At 41.4% G+C, this 7,208-nt stretch overlaps 1 pseudogene; it reads left to right on the plus strand.

The window, feature by feature from the left end:
• The first annotated feature begins 5,212 nt into the window (after positions 1–5,212).
• Positions 5,213–5,558, plus strand: LOC109378329 (60S ribosomal protein L30-like; annotated as a pseudogene).
• Positions 5,559–7,208: the final 1,650 nt, after the last annotated feature.

Below are 7,208 nucleotides of genomic sequence, written 5' to 3' on the forward strand. Positions count from 1 at the left end.
AGTTTCATTGAGGTGTGTTTACATTTCATAACATGCACTCATTTCAAATGTACAGCTCAATAATTTTTAGTAACTTCACCAAGTGATGCAACTATAACCATCAGCAGTGTTAGAATGCTTCTATCCCCCTCATTGACATCACTTTGTTCTCATTATCTCCTGCAGCCATTCATTTACTTTCTATCTCTATACATTTTTTCAGCCTTTCTAATAGATGCGAAGCTTATTAGATATCTCATGTGGATTTAATTTGCATGTACCTAATAACTAACTGTAAGAAGCTGAATAATGGCCCTCCAAAATGTCCGCAGACCCTGCGAATATGTTACCATACATGGTAAAATAGACTTTGCAGATATGATTAAGGTGAGGAGCTTGAGATGGGGAAATTATCCTGGATTGGGCCCCCTGTAATCACAAAGGCTTTAATAGGAAGGAGATGGGAAGACCAGAGTCAGAGAAAGAAAAATTATAACAGGACCAAAGCAGAGTGAGAGAGGAGAGAAGCAGCTACCTGCTGGCTTTGAAGAGGAAGGGCCACAGGCCAGGAACGGCCATGCTGGCGGCCTCTCAGGGCTGGAAAGGCAGGAAACAAATTCTCCCTGAGCCTCCAGAAGAAATGCAGGCCAGCTGACACCTTGATTCCAGCTCAGTGAAACTGATTTGGATTCCAAAACTATAGGATAATAAATCTGTGTTGTCTTAAACCACCAAGATGGTGGTAGTTTGTTACAATAACAATAGCAACCTAATACACTAATGATGTTAAATATCTTTTCATGGGCTTTTTTGCCATCTGTATCTCCTCTTTGGTAAAATACAAGTTCACATGTGTTCCCCATTTTCTAATTGCATTGTTTGTTTTATTACTGTAGAGTTTTGAGAATTCTTTGTTTATTATGTATACAAGTTTTTCTCAAATATGTGGTTTACAAATATCTTCTTTCTGCCTGTAGATTGTCTTTTATCCTCTTAACAGAGACTTTCACCAGAGCAAATGTTTTCAATTTTGATGAAATCCAATATATTAAGGTTTTTATTTTATGAATCATGCCTTTGCTGTAATTTCTAGAAACTCTTCACCTAGCCCTACATCCTGGAAATTATCCTGTGGTTTTGTTCCTAAGTTTTGAGCTCTATGATTTGCATTTAATAATAATTTTTGTTTAAGGTGTAAGGTTTAGGTTGTGGTTTATTTTTCTTCCTATGGATATCCACTTGTTCTAGTACCATTTGTGACAGTCTCTATCATGTATGTATCCATCTATCTAGACACACACACACACACACACACACACACAATTTAGAATCAGGTAGCATGGTTCCTTGTCACCTGGCAGCTGCCGAACCGAGTGTTCCTGCATGCTGATCCCATGGTCATTAGAATGTGTCTCGGAATGCTGAGACCCGAGCGAGGAAATGATCTCCGTAAAACTTCCTTATCAGATGGTCTCAGAATGCTGAGTCCATCTCCTGGGGTCGTGTGTGTGTGTGTGTGTGTGTCTGTGTGTGTCTGTGTGTGTCTGTGAAGGCACATTACTTGCTGGAGCACACAGGAGCTTCTGGGAAGGCAGTTGCTAGGTACACAGACTTAGATTAAAATTTATTGCCTTGTAACTTTAGAGGATAAAAGCTTTGTGTCCGCCTGAATCGGGGCTCAGTCCTAGAGACTTGAGGTCCCTGGCTGGCATGAACTCTACTTGGCTCTTGTATTTCTTTACCCTTTGCTGCCTTTCTTGTACTCCCCAACGCTTGCTGCACAGGACACGACAATTGCTCCTGCTCATTTTTTCCTATTTTAATTCTTTTGCCTTTCCACATAAATTTTAGAAGAAGCTTGTCTTTATCAAAAAAAAAATCCTACTGGGATTCTGACGTAAGTTGTGTCATATCTATACATATCTATAAGGGGAGAGCTGACATTTGGTATGTTTGTCTTCCAATCCATGAACACAGTGTGGCTCTCTATTGATTTATACCTTCGTTGATCACTTTCATTTGCGGTTTCTAGTTTTCAGCACATAGATCCTGTTCATGTTTTTTTAGATGCGTCCTTAAGTATTTCCCCTTTTATGGAGCAATTTTCAATTGCTTTAAATTTAAATTAATATAACATTTTAATTCCAGGTTTCACGTGTTTGTTGCTACTATATAGAAATGTGAATCTTGAGATGTGGTGAAATCTCTGAGAACAGTCGGTGTTCTTTCACCCACTAGTCGCATCCTGATCAGAGACACGACGGAGACTTGCTGCTCAGCCCCCGGGGCCGCCCGCTCCCGCCTCCTCGAGCCTGTTTCTTTGGTTGCTGCTTTGAATCTATGAGCTTCATCCACAGCCACCAAATACATTGTCTTTCCACCAAAATAAACCATATCATGCTTATGGTTCCTACAAATCAGACAAGTCAACTTATTCACTCCTGTGTGAGCAGCTCTTCTGAGGGTGGTGATGAGGCTTAGAGAGAGGCCCCCTGACAATTCTGTCAAAACAATGAAGGAATATGACTGGAAAGACAGCTTTGTTTAATCCAAAACTGGAATGATTTTTGGAGGCAGGTGTACAATTAGGAAGGTAAAGAGACTTTAAAATGAAAAATAACATGTACGTATATATAAATCTCCATGAGATGCAAGGTAAATAAACGAGGATGAACACAAGACTTGCCTGGCAACATGAAACCTGTAAAACAAAAACGTGGAATCAGAAAGGCAGGTCAGCTCAGTGTCATGGCTTTCTGGGAGTGAATTCAAGAGAGGTCTCCGTCCAGCTGACTAACCTCTGTAGGCGGTGAACTCTCTCACGTGCTAGCCGAACGGGAGTGAGTCACTGCTACGACCTTCATCTCTAGCTCTGCTTTGGGAAACATCACAGTAACTGAGCTCTGAAAAAACTATGAGGGCATCTGCTCCAAAGGTGAGTCCCACTGAAACCGTCCCTTTTAAGATTCTCATTTGTGCTTGAACACCCTGATAGATGGAGACCTCACTACCACCTAAAACTCTCATTCTGACTTTGGAGATGTTCCCAGGACCCTCTTTGTCATGTTGATCTATTTCCTCTCTCTTCTGCCTCACTATGGCTGATGTGTTGATATAGAAAAGGCCTGATATCAGCTTCTTCCATCGGCTCTCATACTGGGAAATGACAGAATGCCTTCTCTTTCCCAGAATATGTCTTTAAAATGTGCCTTTGGGTCCCTGTTGGCATCCTTATTACTCTCATGCAGGTGGACACGTCAGTTGTTCATTTGGTGGAATGGAAACAAAATCCCACCACTACTTTTTCTTCCCTCCATTTCATCAAACTTCAGTCGTGCTCTTTTATTATGGTTCTTTTGTCCTTCTTATTTTTTTCTTTTCTTTATTCCCCTTCCTCTTTGGCAATCATCAGCTTGCTCTTTATATGTATGGGTCTATTTCTGTTGTTTTGTTAGCTTCCCTACATAAGTAAAATCATACAGTATTTCTATTCCTCTGACTTATTTCAATTAGCATAATGTCCTTTAGGTCCATCCATGTTGTCACATATGGCTAGATTTTATTATACACACACACACACACAGAGGCACACACATCTTCTTTAGCTATTCATCCACTGATGGACACTTAGTTTGCTTCCATATCTTAGGTATTCCTAATAATGCTGCAATGAACATAGGCGTGCATATAACTTTTCAATTTAGTGTTTTTGTTTTCTTTGGCTAAATACCCAGAATTGGAATTGCTGATCATATGGCAGCTCTATTTTTAATTTCAGGAATCTTCATATACTATTTTCCATAGTGGCTGCACCAATTTATAACCCCACCAACAGTGCACCAGGGTTCCCTATTCTCCACATCTGTTCGTTGATTTATTGATAATGTCCATTCTGACAGGTGTGAGGTGATACCTCATTGTGGTTTTTATTTGCATATCGCTGATGATTAGTGACATTGAGCATTTTTTCATATGTCTCTTGGCCATCTGTAGGTCTTCATTGGCATAATGTCTGTTTAGGTCCTCTGCCCATTTTTATTTTATTTATTTATTTATTTATTTATTTATTTATTTATTTATTTATAGCTGAGCCATCCTACCACCTTTTGGCAGCTCAGCTCGGGCCGTGAATCAAACCAGGGACCCTGTTGCTCAGAGCTCGAACCAACTCTTAAGGTGTTTAAGAGTGAGCTCTTAACCAACTGAGCCACTCGGCTGGCCCCTCCTCTGCCCATTTTTAAATTGGATTGTATGATTTTTTTAATGCTAAGTTGTATGAGTTTCTTATATATTTTGGATACTAACCCCCTATCTGATGTATCATTTCTGAATATCTTCTCCCGCTCTGTAGATTGTCTTTTCATTTTGTTGATGGTTTAGTAGGTTTACCTTAATTTTAGTTATTTATTTTTTCAATTTTAAAATTTCTATTGGGTTCTGTTGTATCCTGAGTTGTGTTACCCCCAAAAGATATGCTGCAATCTTAACCCCCTATATTTCAGAGTGTGACCTTATTGGGAAATTGTATCTTTGCAGATTTAACCGGTTAAGATGGGGTTACTAGGGTGGGCCCTAATCCAATATGAGTGGTGTCTGTACAAAAAAAGGAAATTTGGGCACAGAGACAGACATGCACAGAGGGAAGTGTATTTGAGGAAACAGGAAACAGCATGTGAATATGAAGGCAGAGATTGGACTGGCAAAGGTCAGCTGCAAGCCAAGGAATGCCACCAACTGCCAGCAGCCACCAGAAGCTAAGAGGAGGCAAGGAAGGATTCTAGCCAGAATCTCTGAGGGAGCATGGCCTTCCAACACCTTAATTTCAGACCTCCAGCCTCCAGAACTGGGATCCAATAAATTTCTGTTGTTTCAAGCCATCTAGCTTGTGGTCCTTTGTTATAGCAGCCCCAGCAAACTAATACAGGTTCTTTTTAAAATCTACGATGTCACCTTTTATAATTTCCAGTTTCCCACTCAAATTATTATCTGTCTGTATTTGAACATGGAAAGCATATTTGTTTTACAGCATGTGTCTAATATTTACAAATTCTAAAGTTTGTGCAGTTCTGCCTCAATTGAAACTTATTACTGCCTTTTCTGGCTCATGTTATCTTGGTTGGCTTTGCTTGTATGCTCGACCATTTAAAAAATATTACGTGCAGACCTTTCCTGCTTCCCTGCCATCTTGGCGGCTGCTCTTGGTTGGGGGCCGTCCCACACCTAAGGCAGGGAGATGGTGGCTGCAAAGAAGACGAAAAAGTCGCTGGAGTTAATCAACTCTAGGCTCCAACTTGTTATGAAAAGTGGAAAGTACATGCTAGGGTACAAGCATACTCTGAAAATGACCAGACAAGGCAAAGCAAAACTATCATCCTTGCCAACAACTGCCCAGCCATGAGGAAATATGAAATAGAATACTATCCATGTTGGCCAGGACAGGTAACCATCACTACAGTGGCAATAAGATTGAACTGGGCACAGTGTGTGGAGAATGCTACAGAGCATGCACACTGGCTGTCACTGATTCAGGGGATTCTGATATCATTAGTAACATGCCAGAACACACTGGGGAAGAGTAAATCTTGAAAATTTTTTCTTTAGTAAAACTGGTCAGAACTTGTTTTTTTTAAAAAAATAATAATAATAAAAATATTACGTGTAGGAATTATTTGCAGCCTAAAATAATGCTATCTTTTCCAGGAGGCTTGTCCTAGTTGTTTCTTGATGCCCAAGGAGATTTTAGGCCATGACTGCCCAACCCAAATTTGAGGATTGAGTCACCCCTATAATTCAGGGATGGAGAAACCATAAGTGACTGTAAGTTCCTGAATGGACTATTTATTTCAGATTCACTAATGTTTCTAGGAAGCAGCATTTCACAGTTGCTGCCTAATGTGGGGAGTAGTGTATCAGGGTCCCACCCTTGTTGGACACCAGGCTTTCATTTCTTTTTCTGCTCAGTTCCTCAAGGCAGCCAAAAGTTCAGATAGCTTTCTTGTTGATTTCCTCAGGTTCGGCAAATGCCTTCAGAACAAAAGTGAAACTGGAGCTCTGGGCTCCCTGACCTCACCTCTCTAGGCAGTGGGCCTCCCCTAGACCTTGGCTGGACCTCCTCACTGTGTTTGCATGTTGAAGGTTTCAAGGACATAAACTATTTTATCAGTATTTCTCAGTTGTTCCCAGTGGGAGCCTGGGTCTCCTAAATCACCTCCTTCCCCCTAACCAGCAGTCAGAAGACAAACTACTTTCTAGGCCAGCGGTTCTCAACCTGTGGGTCACAACCCCTTTGGGGGTTGAACGACACTTTCACAGGGGTCGCCTAAGACCATCGGAAAACAAAAAGATATTTACATGATGATTCATAACAGTAGCAAAATTACAGTTATAGAGTAGCAACGAAAATAATTTTATGGTTGGGGGTCACCACAACATGAGGAACTGTATTAAGGGGTCATGGTATTAGGAAGGTTGAGAACCACTGTTCTAGGTGGAGAGGGAGCCCAGTGTTGGGAGCTCCAGTTCTGTTACCGGAGAGCAGGTACTGTTTGTCATGGTGTCCAGGTTCTTGGCCTCTCGAACAAAGAATTGAACGAGACACAGAAATATAGTGGTGAAAGAGCAGTTTATTAGAAGTGAAGTTACACTCCAGAGATAGGAGTGAGCCTGACCACAAAGGATTGGCTCAAAAGGAGCTGACTGGTTAGGACTTGGAGTTTTTATTTCTTTCTCTTCTAAAATGGGCTACTCCTCTCTAGGTGTGGGGCTGTTTGATTGATACCTATGATTGATAATGGCTAGCGATTATGGTAAACAAGGGTAAGTTTGGGCGGAGAGGGGAGCTCTTTTGGCAGTTACTTCTCGTAGACTATGTTGGAGTGCAGGAATGTTACTTGACATATTCAGGCGTCTTGGAGATCCAATTCCTGTCTCTAACTACCTGCCCTATGTCCCCCTTGAGAGACGTGATCCCCATAAATCTCTATGGGAAGTTGAGGAACAGGAAATCTCCTTTTCTGTACCTGCTTCCTGCTGAACGTGGCCGTTGTCCCTGTCTATTGAGGATTCACAGGACTCTTGCCCTATCTGATCTTAGATGAGGGGGAGGGGTCTTGAGATCCACCTGGAGGACCATGTTGACCTCTGTGGTCAGGAGGTACTGGATGTCTTGGTGGGGCATCACTTGTATCCTACTGGTCCCTAGATGAGGAGAGATAGATTTTAGTTAATAG

This window comes from Hipposideros armiger, unplaced genomic scaffold (assembly GCF_001890085.2).
Source record: "Hipposideros armiger isolate ML-2016 unplaced genomic scaffold, ASM189008v1 scaffold_1879, whole genome shotgun sequence".
Taxonomy (NCBI): domain Eukaryota; kingdom Metazoa; phylum Chordata; class Mammalia; order Chiroptera; family Hipposideridae; genus Hipposideros; species Hipposideros armiger.